Source organism: Toxorhynchites rutilus, chromosome 3 (assembly GCF_029784135.1).
Source record: "Toxorhynchites rutilus septentrionalis strain SRP chromosome 3, ASM2978413v1, whole genome shotgun sequence".
Classification (NCBI taxonomy): Eukaryota; Metazoa; Arthropoda; class Insecta; order Diptera; family Culicidae; genus Toxorhynchites; species Toxorhynchites rutilus.
This window is the reverse complement of record NC_073746.1, coordinates 294,792,437-294,808,499: the sequence shown is the minus strand read 5'-3', so window position 1 is coordinate 294,808,499 and position 16,063 is coordinate 294,792,437. Positions and strand designations below refer to the sequence as shown.

The following is a 16,063-nucleotide window of genomic DNA, read 5'->3' as shown; positions in this document are numbered from 1 at the left end:
CACGGAATTGATTGACCTAGGTTTGTAACAGGTAATCAACAAGTTTAAGAGCTTCATTTGATTTTTAATGTGTTTTAAATGATAAATAACTTCATACGAAATTTCCGTCCGACGGACGCAAGCAACCAAGGTGACTTCAATGCTGCATGTTGAGCAAGCGACAAACCCTGACTTATCCCTGTTCAGTCTCCCGCACCCAAGCCACGTTTTTTTTTCACTCCATTTTTCCTTCAACGTTGCAATTAAAATATTTTACACATTGCGGCGACGCTGTGCGAGCTTCCGAATGACTTCAGATGTGATTTTTTTTCTTTTCTTCCACGAATCGATCAGAATTTTCGCCTGCGTCATCTCTGTTTGTTGTTGTACGCGCAGCATCTTCGCTTCAATAGAAAACAAATGATTGGTAATCAAGAAATTAATCAATTCGATTGTAGGCTGCCGGTCGGTCGGCGAGTGTAGCAAATTGGCTTTGATGCGTGCCGTTAGTGCGTGCGGTAGTTCGAACACGAATGCTTTTCATCTGCGAATCATCATATCTCCATTTGTGGGCATTAGTACAAAGGCCAATGAATTCAGCACTTTGAATACGGGCGACAAATTGGATGGGATGAATCAGTTGTTCAAGGTTTCCAGGGGCGTTGCTCTTTGAACTATTTGGCGAGTTTGACTAACGGTGTAAAATAGACTGTGATTTCTTAAATGTACCTTATATGATTTTTAAACACCAGTAAAATTTTCTCTGTCGATTTCGTTACTTAATTCCTTGTTTTGACGTAGAACTACGTCTTTCATTAATAGTTCCAAATCAGAAAACAGGTCACGTTTTTATGAAATAAAGTTAACGTTAATAACTATTTTTGCCGCGAACGGATTTTGGCGATTTACATACCAAACGAATGCCTAAGATTTGTTTGATATGCTATACATTACAACCCCATAGTCTGTATATGGTTTAAATTGATGAAAATTGGAAGCATTCCCATTTCCTCATACATTTGTTCTGACCATGTATGTGCTTTCCCGAACAGAGCTGTCAATAACAAGCAACTTATCGACGAGCAACGAAGGGGAAATCGTAAGATGTAAAGTCTCCGTGAACGGAGGAAAAGAAGAAGAAAGAAAGGGAATATTGGCGTAGAGTATAAACAGTGGATCTCGCTGAGGCAAACTTTCATTCTCCGTGAGTAAATCGACTGAACAACATCGTTCTTGGGCGAGCTGGACGGTGAGGGATCGAATGCCTTTCTCAAGGCAACGGGGGTGGGGAAGTAATATTATGGATAAAGTTTTCCAAAGGCCTTTTTGAAGTTTAGAGACGAATGAACTGAAGAAGTATGAAGTCTCAAACAAGGAAGTAAAGCAAACTTTCAGTATCGTTCTGTATTCAAAGCAGTGAATATCGCTTGTTCTTCCTTATTTTGCGTCATCACATGTCTTCGTTTCGGATTGAGCTGTGGACGCGACCAAATTACTCATTCGTTGATGTCTCTGGCATTGCAATCATTGCATCAAACTGACGCCATTGCATTAATGTTTTGAGCTACACAATTGTGTGGGAGATCATCAATAAATGTTCTGGAATTTCGTCAGTCATTTGGTTTTGCATGACGGTGGGAAAACTCTCTCCACAAAGGATGTCATCCTAAGCTAAGCTAATCTAGACTGGCAATATTAACAGAAAGGGATTCTGTCGAGCTGAGCGCAAAACGGAGATAATTGTGTGTGTATTTAGTAGCTCCAAGCCATCGATATATGGATATTTGTATACGTACGTGCGTGCTTCATAACGCTTACGTAAAAATAGTGCATCTTCGCTATGCTGAAGCCCCATTTGTAATGATAAATATAAACAAGGAGGGGAGATAGCGGAAGGGAATTATTCACGCTAGGGTATTAGTAATGAATCTCTGCTGAGGCAAATATTCAGCCTTTTTCTAAGCAGTTAACATTGTTTGTTTTCTGTCATCATAAAGGCTTCGTTGGTGCCTTTGACATTGCATCAAATTCTATTGCAGATTAACAGATAGAATTTATTTCGTTTATTTAGTCATCAAGAAAGTAAATGTCGTTCTGAAATTTTGTATGTGATTTGTTTTCGCTTGCCAGTAACAAAACTTTCTCCACTAAGGATGACAACTGTGCTTATCTCGAGCATGTATTGTTCTGCGAGCACAAGAATGAATCATCAAACAATTATCGTCAAATGATTCTACAATAAAAAAAAACATTTCAGGGCGACCAAACTGGTAGAATGGTTATTTCAAAATGTTCGTAGCATTATAAAATAACATCCGCAGTTATAAACAAGCGACTTGAATTAAACTACAGCGTAGTTCTACGTCAACAATGCGGTCGTGTCTTGAACGCAACTTCCTTTATTTTTTTGTTGAAAAATATAGAAAAATATATTGTGTCCCATTGATACTTGCTTCTTAGCATTTTGCTAAGGATTATATGATCCAAATAATGAGATTTACATACTTTCCATACGGCTGTTTTGATGCAAACACATATCAGACACATGATTTACAACCAGTGTTGCCACACGTACAGATTTATCTGGAAAGGTACAGATTTTCTCGTTATTTTTGGTACAGATTGTGTACGGTATAGATTACAGATTTTCGTCGAAAAGTACAGATTGGTACAGATTTTTTTCGCGTGTGAAATTTCTCTCGAAAATTACATTAAACGATATCATATATCATTTAATATCGCAATCAAAATTTAGAAAGACTATGAGTAAGCATCATCAAACACACGAGAACATCGAGGCTAGCAAATGTTAATGTACATTGAATTCGACTTGAATTGCGTCACCTCGGCGGCTAGGGAACGGCACCCTTACCTTGACATCAGAATAAATTGCATTACGGAAAAATAAATTTATAATAAAAATTGCCGGCGGCGTTAATAAATAAGCACTAGTATTTGTAGTAAGTAAATCTAGATATAAAGTAAGCAAGTAAATATAATATTTTATAGTAAAGATATAGGTCATTTGCCATATTTCATGATGAATAATTTCAATGGTACAGATTTTTTGAAGAAAAAGTACAGATGAGAAAGCTTTTTTTTCCTTCTCTACCCATGTTTGAATAGGAGACGTAATCACCAACGTCATTAGTGTTGGGAAAAAGCATTTTTGTTGTTTTTTGCCTGCAATCGTAACCATGCAAATTTCCAATGAAATAATCTGTCCAGTTGAAGGATATTATCGGCGAAAAGAGGGCCTAGGAGATTTTGCGGATTGAAACATATTTTTTTCCATTTGGAAAACGCTTGCGTCTATTTATGCGGACAATCAATCGTTTCAAAGAAAAATTGTTCGCTAGACGTAATCATCTGGTTGCTCTGTCGCATAAAGATGGTGGAGTGACTAACACCAACGGTATAAGTAAATGCTGAGTATGTGGAGTAGTTCGATGTCCTGAGGAGTTATTAAAGGGTGTGTCACATCAAATTGCATCACGGAAAAAACGCTGTAGAAATTTAATTTTTAGGAATTATATCTTCAGCTTTCGCTTATAATCAGATAATAGTGTATAGATCACGTTGGCCATGCTTCACTGTCAATTTTTCGTAAATTTGGAAAAATGTCGTCGAACGAAAAAGAGCGTCGTGAATTAATCTTGTACACTCATTTCGAGAATCCGGAGTTGTCACATCGGGACATCGGTAAGATGCTGGGAATCGTCCAATCCACGGTCAGCAGAGTACTAAAACGATACTTCGAGAACCTAACCATCGACCGGAAGGTGAAGAACGGCAAAAATGGATGCTCCGTCAGTGAAAAAGATCACAAGCGCGTAGTTAAGCAGTTTAGACGTGATCCGAGAAGTTCGGTCCGGGATGTCGCCAATAAGCTGAACTTGTCAAGTTCATTCGTCCAGCGGACCAAGCAGCGGGAGGGCCTGCGTACATACAAGGTTCAGAAGGCTCCTAACTGCGACGAAAGGCAAAACATGGTGGGGAAGACGCGAGCCCGGAAGCTGTACACCGAAATGCTGACGAAGCCGCATTGCCTGGTAATGGACGACGAAACCTGCGTCAAAGCGGACTTTCGTCAGCTGCCGGGTCTGTTGTTCTTCTCCGCAGAGGACAAATTCAGCGTTCCGGAGGAGATTCGCAAGCAGAAACTATCCAAGTTTGCCAAAAAGTACATGGTGTGGCAAGCGATCTGCTCTTGCGGAAAGCGGAGCGCCCCCTTCGTGATGACCGGCACGGTAAACGGGCAGGTTTGCCTTAAGGAGTGCTTGAAGATTCAAATGCAGAAATTTAGGTAATTATAACATTAAAAAACACAATTGCTTCTCTTTGATCATCGCAGTGCAGTGTACAGAAAATGGTAATTCTATGAGCAGCGTTTCAATGGTTTCTTATATTCATCTATTAGGAAACACTAAGTAATAAGACATCATAGTGACAGGCATGTGTGGACTCTACAAAGCATGTGATTCAAATTTAGATTTGGCTTATAGCACATAATACTGATAATTGTTCATTTTCGAACGCTGTATGAAAGCTGTATGGAACTACGTCTGTTATGCGGACAAACAGTGATTTTCGGAAACTTTTTTTCAAAATTGCTCAAATGTTTTCGAACAAAAAGTTTTTGTTTGCATGTTGATCAAACGTATTACATTGCGTAGGATGCATAACGGTGAAAAATTCGCCTGTTCATTTTGTCGCTTACGTCCCCTATACAATCATGGGCAGTTCTGGTACAGATTAAAATGTGGCAACACTGTTTACAACCTTTCTGATGTTGTGATTCGAAAAACCTACACGAGTTTATCGAACAAAACTTGTATTTTCGTACTTGTATTTCTTAACTGGTACAATTTTACATATATCTACATGGATCGGCAAAATAATATTCAATTGAGGATAGCCAGGGGACTATGAAGCCATCGGCCTTCGCATTCAATTGAAGATGAGATTCTGCTTCTTCCAGCAGTTTCTCTGCCAACATGAATTAACAGTCATTCGGACGTTCTCGTTGCTATCTTCTTCACGACGCTCCGTACTTATTTCATTCTTCACCGTCAAATGAACTTCACGGCATGTTGAAATGACTCCCCCAGTCAGGTTGAATAAGAAGGCAGATTTGTATTAATTCGTCACGTCAATTTGAATAACGATTTGCTAGAATTGAATTGAGCGAAGACGACTGACGTACTAGTCATGTTGACGGCGAATGCCGGAGTAGTCCTACTCGAACCGAAGCGACTGAGAGGAGGCCGATTTTCATGTTTCGTCTTCGTTTTCGTTTGTTCCTGCCTATATACCAATTATCGTCATAGCGAAAGCTGTACTGTTCCAATTATCGTCATACGAAACCGCAGCGTTTCCACGCTGTCTCGTAGTGCAATTGCATAACATAGGGCGCTAGAACGCTCAGCAGTGTAGTGAAATAGCACTGTGCGTGACCGACCGAGGGGTTCAAGTTTGATATACATTTTCAGGAACAGATATTCTGTTTTGAATGTATGAAGAGATTTTTTATTTTGATTAAGAATAAGATTCAGAGTGATTACGGAAACTTGACGTAGGACTTTGAGGACAATTGCTTGTGAATTAAATTTATGTAACTGTTATCCAAATGGTGGTCCTAGAAAATCCGATTAACACGAAAAACTCGACATTCTCTTGTTCTCTTTTATCGTTGTTCATAAATGTACATAAAAATCCTTATTGATAAAACCTTATTGATAAGGTCTGGATGTATTTCCTGGTAGGCCCCGTCACCCAGATGTGAATGACACTTTTCTCGTTCAATTTGAATAGAATTTTTAAACGGAATTTGATAGAATGGGCACTTAAATGTAAATATGGGATATGTAGAATAATAAAAAAATCAAAAACATAAAAATATAGTTTTTATACTATACATTTAAACCCACATCAATAGAAATGTAACCCCCTCCCTGCAGACCAATTGATCTGAAATTTAAAACACGCCTTTATCTCTGCTATCATTGTAAAACTGCGTTTTCCATGAGCTTGAAAATTCAAGATGGCGGCCGCTACAAAATGGCGAACTACATATTTTATCGAAACCCCATCAATATGCATATCAAATGAAAGGGTAGGAGGAAAAGCTAGTAGAACACATTTTTTTTATGAAAAATGCAAATCCAAAATGGCCGCTATCACAAAATGGCGACAATTTTTTTCAATTCTAACACCATAAAACATAAAAGATCCAAATTCAAAATGGCCAATTACTTTTATTCATACAACTCCCGTACAAAGCAAATCCACCCCAATTCCAGCAGCCGGCTGCTGACCCGACACTCTAAGATTTGATGGAAACATTGAAATCGAAACTACTAAAAATTACAATTTTCATTATTATATGACGAATTTAAATTACGACTGAAGGGCGTATTTAAATAATTGATCTTTCTTTCAAAAAATTGTGACTCAAAAACCAGATGTCTGATTGAAAAATGATGTTGCACAAAGTTATTGGAAAATCAATAATCCGTTTGAGAAAAATCACATTTTGAACTATTACGCCGTCCATTGAACATTTTGAGGATGGAAAAAACACATGCGCGTTTAAACAAAAAAAAATTGGAATAAACAGGGGCCTATCCGAGTTGCGTAATTATTATTCTCATTCTCAGAAAAAAACATGAAGCTTGCTTCTTGCTTTTTGACGATTATTTTCTCACAAAAGTGACACATGTTCTTGTTATGATATATTCACAGAATCTTCGCAATCGATTGAACAGAATATTGCATATTCTCCAATAAAATTGTAGTTATTCATCGTCATCGACATAGTATATAGGAGCAAGTACGTTCGGTTCAATTCAATTTTTTATTATCATTGGCAACACTGTACAATTGGCTGAAAAAACATTTTTAAAAGTTTTCTAATCCGCGATGCAGTTAATGATTTCATTCGGATCTAACAGAAAAGTAGTCCTGAAACAAACCCGAATTCTTTATTATCGTTGCCCGCTTGTTTCTCATGCGCACCGACTGTTGAATTTGGGCCCGGAAAAAATCGACCGAATCGCGCTGGGCGACGAAAGAGTTAAAAGTATGTCGAAAGTGAGAATTGAACTCTTGACCTTTAGCGTGAGATGTATGGATGTTACTACTACGCAGGGCATTCTTAACTTAAGTTTAAATAGCTAACTTGCCTCGGTGTTATTATATTTGTCTGAAATTTTGTCGTAATAATTTTATCACCAGGTGATGCAGATTAGATATTTTATGACCTTGGAAAATTTGTGTGGGTTTCGAGTGAATTGATCCCAACGGGTACTACTTATTTATGCCTGAGTGTATCCTTTCGAATCTCTCAATTGACAGACAGTTTTTCATTGTTCAAAATCTGTATTTTCTTCTCTTTTGATACATCAAATGGATGCTCTGGAAAAACCGTTTTCTGTATGTACTTGTATCTTTCAAACAGGTCAGATGACATAACGTGGTAGAATTCGGTACCGCATTCTGTTCAAAAATGTACACAAAAATACCATTAAAGCCATTACTACCCTTTAATCTGTTTATTCAATCATGCAGAAGAAGGGAAAGAGTAATCATGTATCATTTTTAAACCCAAGTCTAAATAGTTAAGACCTACATAAATATAAGCATGAGTCAAATCAATCTATAACTACAAAATATATTATAGATAAAAATAGCATTATCTCCTTCGTTACCACGTTGTCCGGAACATTGTTTGTAATAGCTTTATAGCCCTGTAAGATCGCGATACTCAAGCTATCATAATCTGATTTACGTGGGTATACCCTTTCGATCTTCCAAATCAGCAGCCATTTGAATTCATTTATTGCATAACCAAACAACATCAATCGATATTATGACATCCTGGACCACAATTACACAAATTGTTAGTAGTGAGACCTACACGATGAAAACATGAATTGAACACAAATTTATTGGACAACATACAATATAATATAAAATTAATGCCAATTATCGGTAAATGGAGAATCATTCATTTTACGCATCAACTCACATTATGAGCTAACGCCTGAATTCAGGCAAAACGATTGCTAGTTGCGTCGGGGAGAGGCGAGTTTATAGTGCAATCGAAAGAAAACATACCCAATCAAATCGTCAAATTGTCAACTTTTTGACGTATGACTACGTCTTTCATTTCTGTACCGGGGTGTAAGTTCAATGTTTCGAAAACGAGAAAGTAACGCTGGAGTGAAAGGTTAGGAACGTTAATACCTCTTTACCAGCTGAATAAAGTGGTATAATAATCACTTCATCCGAAAGATAAAGTGTCAAAGAGTTATATGATTGTCACTCAATAGCTTACAAACTCGTTTCAATAGCTTACAAACTGCTTTGAAAGCAAACTATTGAAATCATAACAATCTAGCTCATTGATGATGATTGGTGATCGCAATGTGTTCCCGAACACGGACGCAAAATCTAGGCACCTGGAGAAGCCGTCATAGCGAATACATGCAAGCTGTGATTTGTTTTGCTCGCTTGCATTGGTGTTTGGTATGGTTTCCCATGCAAGTCGTTAGTACCTTTACTCATGAAACAGTCATGAAAAATTGTTTGCGTGTGAATGCGTCCGAGCGAAGGAATATTCGCACCCATTTATTCGACTTGGTGTTCCCTTGATGCAATCAGTTATCAGTTACTGTTCTGCTTTCGCATTTGAACAGTCATGAAAAATTGCCACATCAAGATAAAAACGAAATGAGTTTTATGCAAGGTTATATAGACTTTATTTCGTTTTCACCGTGAAGTGGCGCCCTCAGTTTCTATTCTGCGCATGGAGTGATCATGAAAAATATCGTGTTATTCTCACGAAAATAAGAATGAAACATGTATCAAACATCTTCAGTAGTTTTTACACTCTAATTCCATCGGTTTGTTTCGGGACCACCAACAAGTTTCAAATAGTTGAATTTTATGTTAATAGCAATTCCATACCTATATTTATCCACCCAAGCACTAACAAGAAAAACTTTCAGAAATATTTCAAAATATTTATTCATTCATTCATTAAGAATTGATTCAGATGCAATTTCAAATGAATGATTACCGAGCCAACGGTAGTCCTACGTCTACCTTGCGGTCATATCACGGATATAACCCGCTTCTTGTTTTTTACAATATTCACTGTTCATGTTTCAAGCAAAAAAAAATTCTGGATAAATTTCCTGTCTAATGATATATAACACAACATATGTCGCAATAATCATTTTGAGTAATATGCGTTTGAAAACTCATAATAAATCGTTACATTTTTCGTAGAGTGACCCCCTTATATAGAAATCAAAGACATAGTCCTATGTCAAAATTCGACATTACCAACGTACTCGATATCATATCCTACATGATAGAAACGTGTATTGAACACGATATGGTTATACAACAACCTTTCTAATAAAATCTCTTTTATCGTTAAACCTATTAAACTAAGATCTCGTCAAAACTCTGGGCATAATGTGCCATCTTCCACTCTCCTCTTTTTCGATTCTGATAAGTGCTTAACATCGACAAATGTAGAACGAGTGAAGCTTTCGCACCCGGGGCGGAAGAATCGATTTGCACCCCCGATCTTTTTGCCAGAAAAGGATTCAATCATGTTTATTTAATTTATTCATATAAATTCAGTTAATTCTGCACCCGGGGGCGTACCGCTATCTCCCCCTCAGTCGACGCCACTGTGTAGAATAATTCTTAATATGCATTGACTCACCTTGTCCGTCATGAAAATACATGTGAGAACGTATAACGACTATGGAGAAGAAATGGACAAGCAGTACTGTACTACTATGGGAGGGTAGCACATGTTTTATTATTCTTTAGCTCATTTAATGTTATAAATCAGGATGGCAAAACATGTACTAAAAATTAATTTTGTGTGTAGCTAGGTGGATAGCATAAAACAGCCTTGCATTCAAACAGACCTTGGTTCTCGATCCCCGTTTGTCATCGTTTGGAATTTTTTTGGTACAATCCCAAGCTGACGTTCAATCTGAGAGAAAAATAAGTCTGCTCCCATGCATACAAACATTTTAAATTTTTAGAAAGGTGATTTTATATGTTAATTTCACCCTTCAGCACACGAAAAAGCTTTTTTTTCTACCGAAGATGATATGTTTTCTGTCAACGCTAATTTGGGTGCATACGCATCCAGTGGCGATGACTGGTACTTACATGAATTACTCATATCAAACCAATTGTGAAACTCCTCTCAATCGATTACAAATGTCTTGAATGAACGTTGTAAGCGGTGAGCGTTCTCCATGAACACTGTTTGATTACATAACGATGACCATCAAATTAATAGAATGCAATACACATACAACGTCACCATCACCGTTCCGTCAACTATTCTCTTGAACTTATTTTGCCGACGTCGAAGTTGTCGTTGATGGCGTATGTGAATGCGACCATAGGATTTCCATAGCTCTATTTTCTGACATTTTAAGTTCAACTGACGATTGAATGTTCATTTTATGATGTTCATTAATGACACAGCACATACGGTCTCCATAAATAGTGATACGATGGAGACCTCTAGCAAGACTGGTTGATAATTCTAAAGATGGTTTGGTGCTCGGTTGTTCGATGACCTGTTAAGTTTCTGCGTTGAATATCTTCGTCGATTTCGGGGTTGCTTAGGATACGATCGACCGACGACGGCTGCGAAGAATTGTAGACGTACAGGGCATACCCGGAATGCTGTCCAGGCGACGACGTGGAGTTTGAAAAGATCCACAAGATTCTCTATCCTGAGTCGCTGATGAAAACAAACAACAATGACTATGTAACTGAAAGGCATGGACATCCCATAGCCCTGAGGTTTATTGGATTGAGAAGGAGGATGGACCTAAAGCTGACGATGCTACTCTACAACAAGTCCATGGAATAAATGTTGGAAGTGTGCAATCAATGGAGCTTGATGTTATGACTCAGGACAGTCTAGGGTTTCACACATTGGGCCCTATTATATAAATCGAATCGAGGATTCGATACAATCACTATCGCTATCACACCGAGCAAAATCTCGTTTTTTTTAAATCGATATAATCTCGTACCGAGCTCGAATTCATATGTTGCAATTGCATATATTTAGGCGTTTCTGAAATGTTTCTCACAGGAAAATATCAGGGACGCAAACTAAAACAAAATAATAATTCTAATAATAATTCTCTGAAGGTATACGGCAAGCAAGCCAAACAACTCGAAAAATTCTGAAAGCTGCACCGATAGCTATAACTCACTCGATGCTATCGACTTGCTCTATAATAGTAAAATAGAGCTAGCGAGCAAAATTCTTATCGCCTCGATTTCTATAATAGGGCCCATTATACATTCCATTTAACAATTTGGTTATATTAAATTTATGTTCTGTATATTTCTAGATGAACGGAAGAAAGAGAAGAACAACGTTGACAGACAGACACGAATATTCGAGGAATTCGCGCACTTTTCAATACCAATAACTCAGCGGTAAAAGCATTTCCGGGTGTGTTCGACGATTTGGATTCTAGGAGAGAACCGCGTTTATCAAACTATCTGACAAAAATACCGCAAAATCCATCTACAAGGCAGTCATTATCTAAAGAACAAGCTAATGAAAAGAATCGATCAAAACAGATAGGCCCTATTGCAGAGCTAAGCGTGAACTCTCGCGCAACTTTTGAAAAGTACCTATCTAAATTGATCGATTCTCTTCATCGACATACTCTTTCGTCATAACTCAGCGGTAAATCAATTTCTTGATGTGTTTGAGGATCAGAAGTGTAGAAGGGTTTATCAAACTATGTGGCAAAACTGGCCCAAAATCTGTATGCAAAGCCGTGATTATCGAAAGAGAAAGTCAATAAAGAAAATCGATCAAAGCAGATAGGTCCTCCTCAAAAGCTACGCGAGAATTGTATTTTTATACGGAAACTAGCTGACCAGGCAAACGTTGTTCTGCCAAATAAATTATTTCTAGTGAATATTTTGGGTGTTGAATAAAACACACTAATGTATTGTAAGTGTGTTTGAATAATATAAAAAAAAATAAATTAAAATAAATCGAATGTGACCGATAAAAAAAACCAATTAAATGATTTGAACGAAATGTTATATGATGTTTCTTGGTGTATTTCATTAACGTAACTGACATGTTTGATCTCTTAAAAGTTAAACGTCAACTGAAAAAAGTAATATAAGTTTGTCGTAAAGTAGAAAAAATGAAATATAAAAAATCAATATCAATATCAATATAATCAAATCTTGTTAGAAAATACGTGCATGTGATTTTTAACATGGCTTAGTTTATAACAGCTTGGTCTCGTTCATAAATTGGAAAACAGCGATACGCCAGCTAACTTCAATGGAGCTGATTAATCGGCCTGTTTGGAATCGCGTTATTTTATCGTTGTCATTCAATCGAGGAGTATTAACATCGTTAATCTAAGTTTGAAACACGGCCATATTGCTTCCTTTATTCATGGATGTTTTTATTACTCTTCACCGATTTGTAGAACTCAATATTCATATATGCATATGAGTGATCGGATTTTACAATTCGATCGAAATTGACTTTTACACTCTTAAATTCGTTCGCCTTGTCGCGAAACAATGGTCAAAATAAGTCATCTGTATTTGTGGTTCAATTTACTCTCTATCTGATCGGCATAATTCCGGAAATAATTCTAAATTGTTGAAATTTGAACGAAAATTATTATTCGATTTCGTTTGGATGCTAAATTTGTTTTGAATGTGTTTGAATGCTAAATTTTGCGTATTTATTCCACCCGAAAAACCATTACTATTTTTGCTTCATAGAAATGGAACATGGAGACCAATGTTGTTTACGTCGGATTGCGTGGCAAGGTTGTCACATTTGCTCAACTCGATTGGACTTGAGCTTGAACAGAATGCAAAATTGCGCTTTTTCCATTCAACAGAATACAACCAACAATATGTGGGGACGAATACGATCGAACTTCATTTTGTGTTTGAACACACGCGCAATGTCATGACAATGCTATAACTAAAGCTGTGTCGGCGTTGCTCATGATAGTGTCTCGCAAGTGAATGTATTATTCCTCGCACCGCTTTTGTTGATTGTGTAGTAAGAAGTGCAGTCGTTCAATCTCTACCTTCGCGTATATGTCGACCATAAATTGTTGGCACAGCTTACGATATCTTGAATTGGCGTTTCTTGACCATGTCAAATCACCATATGATAAACATAAAAATCCTTCGTCGTTTCGTCGCATGTTCATAAATATTAAATCAAAATGAGAAAATTCATAATGAATTAAGTATCTGTGACGGGGTCTCGTTGGTCTAATGTTTATGCAAGAGTTTTTTCGTTAAAGAAACCCTTTTGACTTGCACTGTAGTCACGCGTATTCTTGAGCTTGCCACCGCAGAATACATTCAAGGCGTATTGTTCGTCATAGAAATCTCAACTATTTACTAATAAAAATGACGCAAGTAGTACTACGTTGAGAAGGCAAACCTTGGGAACGTTAGTGCCATTGAAGAAGAACATAGCGAGGGTCGTACGAACGGTGTGTGTCAACGATGAATTCTAGATTATTGTTTTTTCTTCGCATTAAATTTCTCGTGTCACCGTGCTATCATGAATCCAGCAGCGCTTGTGCTTTGGATCTACACACGTGCTCTCCAGCTGATGTTTTATCAGGGTTGATGACAATAGCGTGATTGTCATTTTGTAATCCGAGCAAATGTGATTTGAAGAATTTCGATAACTCATTGTGTTCATTCAAAAAGGCTTCCAGCTCGTCGGAGATGATCGCTGCTTTAGATGAATTGATGTTACTTGTGTATTTATAGATGGATGTTCAATGAAGCGGGCGTTATGCCATCAGTCATTGAACAACTTAAATAAATTCGTTCTGTTGAAACACAAAAATAATAAAATCGCAATTAAAAATAGGGAATCGGGGTCAAAATTTAAGGTTATATGTATGGTATGAAGTCAAATTTTTGAAAAAAATATCCAGATCTTTTTTTCGGCATAGAGCCACCCTATTCGGTAATCAATATATGGTTATCGGTATCCTACCGGTATCATATATAGTTTACAACCTATTCTCATACCTTCCAAGTATTTTGAGTATAATTTCATCAAAATCGGTCGAGCCGTTTCGGAGGAGTTCGGTAACAAACACCGTGACACGAGATTTTTATATATATAGAAGATAAAACAACGTAATTATAAAACATATTCTCTCGTATTATTCATTATAGGCAACAAAACCTCAAATATCATGATGGAACAAACAAGCGATGTTTAAAATGTGTGAAAGACATCTTATTTGACATGAACCATTGTTTTATCTCCCTGGCGAACTATAACAGCGGAAATTGTTGGCATTAATTCAACCATCTTTACGCTAAATAGTTGTGAATATGGCATCACATGGCTGGAGCATGTTCTTATATGAAACCAACTGAACGTTGGAGCATTTCAATAAATAGATTCTCAACTTGATTTCATGCCCAGAAGAGAAAGTCACGCGATAAAGAAGCAATAGAATGTAGAATCACGAGTAACCTTCGAGAATAATGTTCCATGGAATAATCAAAACAAACTGAAATATACTCACCAAATCATGCAGATGATTCATTCATTCATCTCGCCTTTAACCTCTTATCGGAATTCAATAGAGAAAAACAATCAAGTTCGACCCTACGTGTTGCTCTCTCACACATACAAACAACCGCGAAGGAACTGATAGCAGCAGCGGTATCACGCGCGAACAGTTTTCATCACCATCGAGCATTCCTGAGGTAATTTTCTTTGTCACTTTCTCAAATCGATCCAACGGTGGTCACTGCCGCTGCTTCTGTTGCGGTGCTACCTTCCTCAGCCGGGGGGCTTTTCATTCTTCAACTGCAATGACACGGAGCAAAAAAAAAATGATCGTCTTGTCATTATCACCAGTGCAGGTACAGCAGGCAGCTCAATTCCGGTGTCCAAGACGACCCCCGAGGGGAGGGGAACGAAAACAAACACACCTGTGGCGCTCTCTCTATCGACCGATTACTTTGCAATACCAGCAGTAGCACTTGCTGGCTCTGTATTGGTGAATGAGACAATTCCTGCCAAGCACACTTCCACACTGACGACACTGCACACTTTTACGGGTCTCCAATGATTTAAGAGGAGAGAAAGCTTCGAAGTCATCTGATATCCTAGCGCAAGTTTATCGCCTGTATTTATTGTTAAATATCCACCAATCGTGACGGTTGCACATTTCCTCGTGAAAAAAGTAAGCTTCACTGAACAAAACCAAAATAAACCATCCGATTCTATCTCTTACTTTGGATCGCACACAAACATCCCCGACGGCCGTGGGTCACTTTTTCGATTCACCCCAAACCGGGACCTCACCAACACAAACCATCCAGCACTCAGAAAACGGTCAAAAACACCACCACACGTACGCTTCGCCACGGTACCCACAGTGTGTCAGAGTGAGAAAGATAATAACACATTCCACATTTTTTCCAAAAGCAATTTTCGAACTTTTCCGCCCATTCGATTGTTCCAATTGACATGTCGCTAGTAAACTTGTCAAATCAGCTTTTCATCTGTGCACATGTCCTGCACGTAAAACAAGACCCAACACTTGCGCCTCGCAGGAAAGCAACGTTTTGCATTGTGGCTTTTTGACACTCACACACCAACCAACCAGTAACCGTGTGTAGTGGGTAGGCGTAGGAAAGCACGCGCGCCGCGTAAACCCATCCGAGCGCAAGTTTGCTGATAAACACAGGCGACGAACCGTCGGCTCGGAACACGAACGATCTTCGGCGAGTTCCTTGGGTAAACTGAGCGAATCGGTTCGACGGGAGGTAGCTTTAAGTGGAAGAAATTTGTCTTTGCGCGGCGAAGTTCTTAGGCGACCGCAGCTTCGCGTGGTTGGTGCTGTCGGAGAGCCTCGCGTAGCTGCGCGGAAGCGGTTTTAGTTGGGGTGTGGTTGGAGTCTTGGATGAGCCAGCTCTTTCGGGCGCCCGTTTCGTTGGAATAACCTAAGCTTTCCCGGTGCGCAATAATAAT

At 38.2% G+C, this 16,063-nt stretch overlaps 1 protein-coding gene across 5 annotated transcripts in view; it reads right to left on the bottom strand.

Annotated features, from left to right (window-relative positions):
* LOC129773633 (tetratricopeptide repeat protein 28) overlaps positions 1–15,816 on the bottom strand; it is a 472,791-nt gene extending 456,975 nt beyond the window's left edge. For 4 of the 5 annotated variants that reach the window (XM_055777276.1, XM_055777274.1, XM_055777277.1 and 1 more), the window contains exon 1: positions 14,607–15,816. The gene's annotated coding sequence lies outside the window, so the exon portion shown is untranslated. The remainder of the gene's footprint in view (positions 1–14,606) is intronic. The other variant, XM_055777275.1, reaches the window with a different exon arrangement.
* Positions 15,817–16,063: the final 247 nt, after the last annotated feature.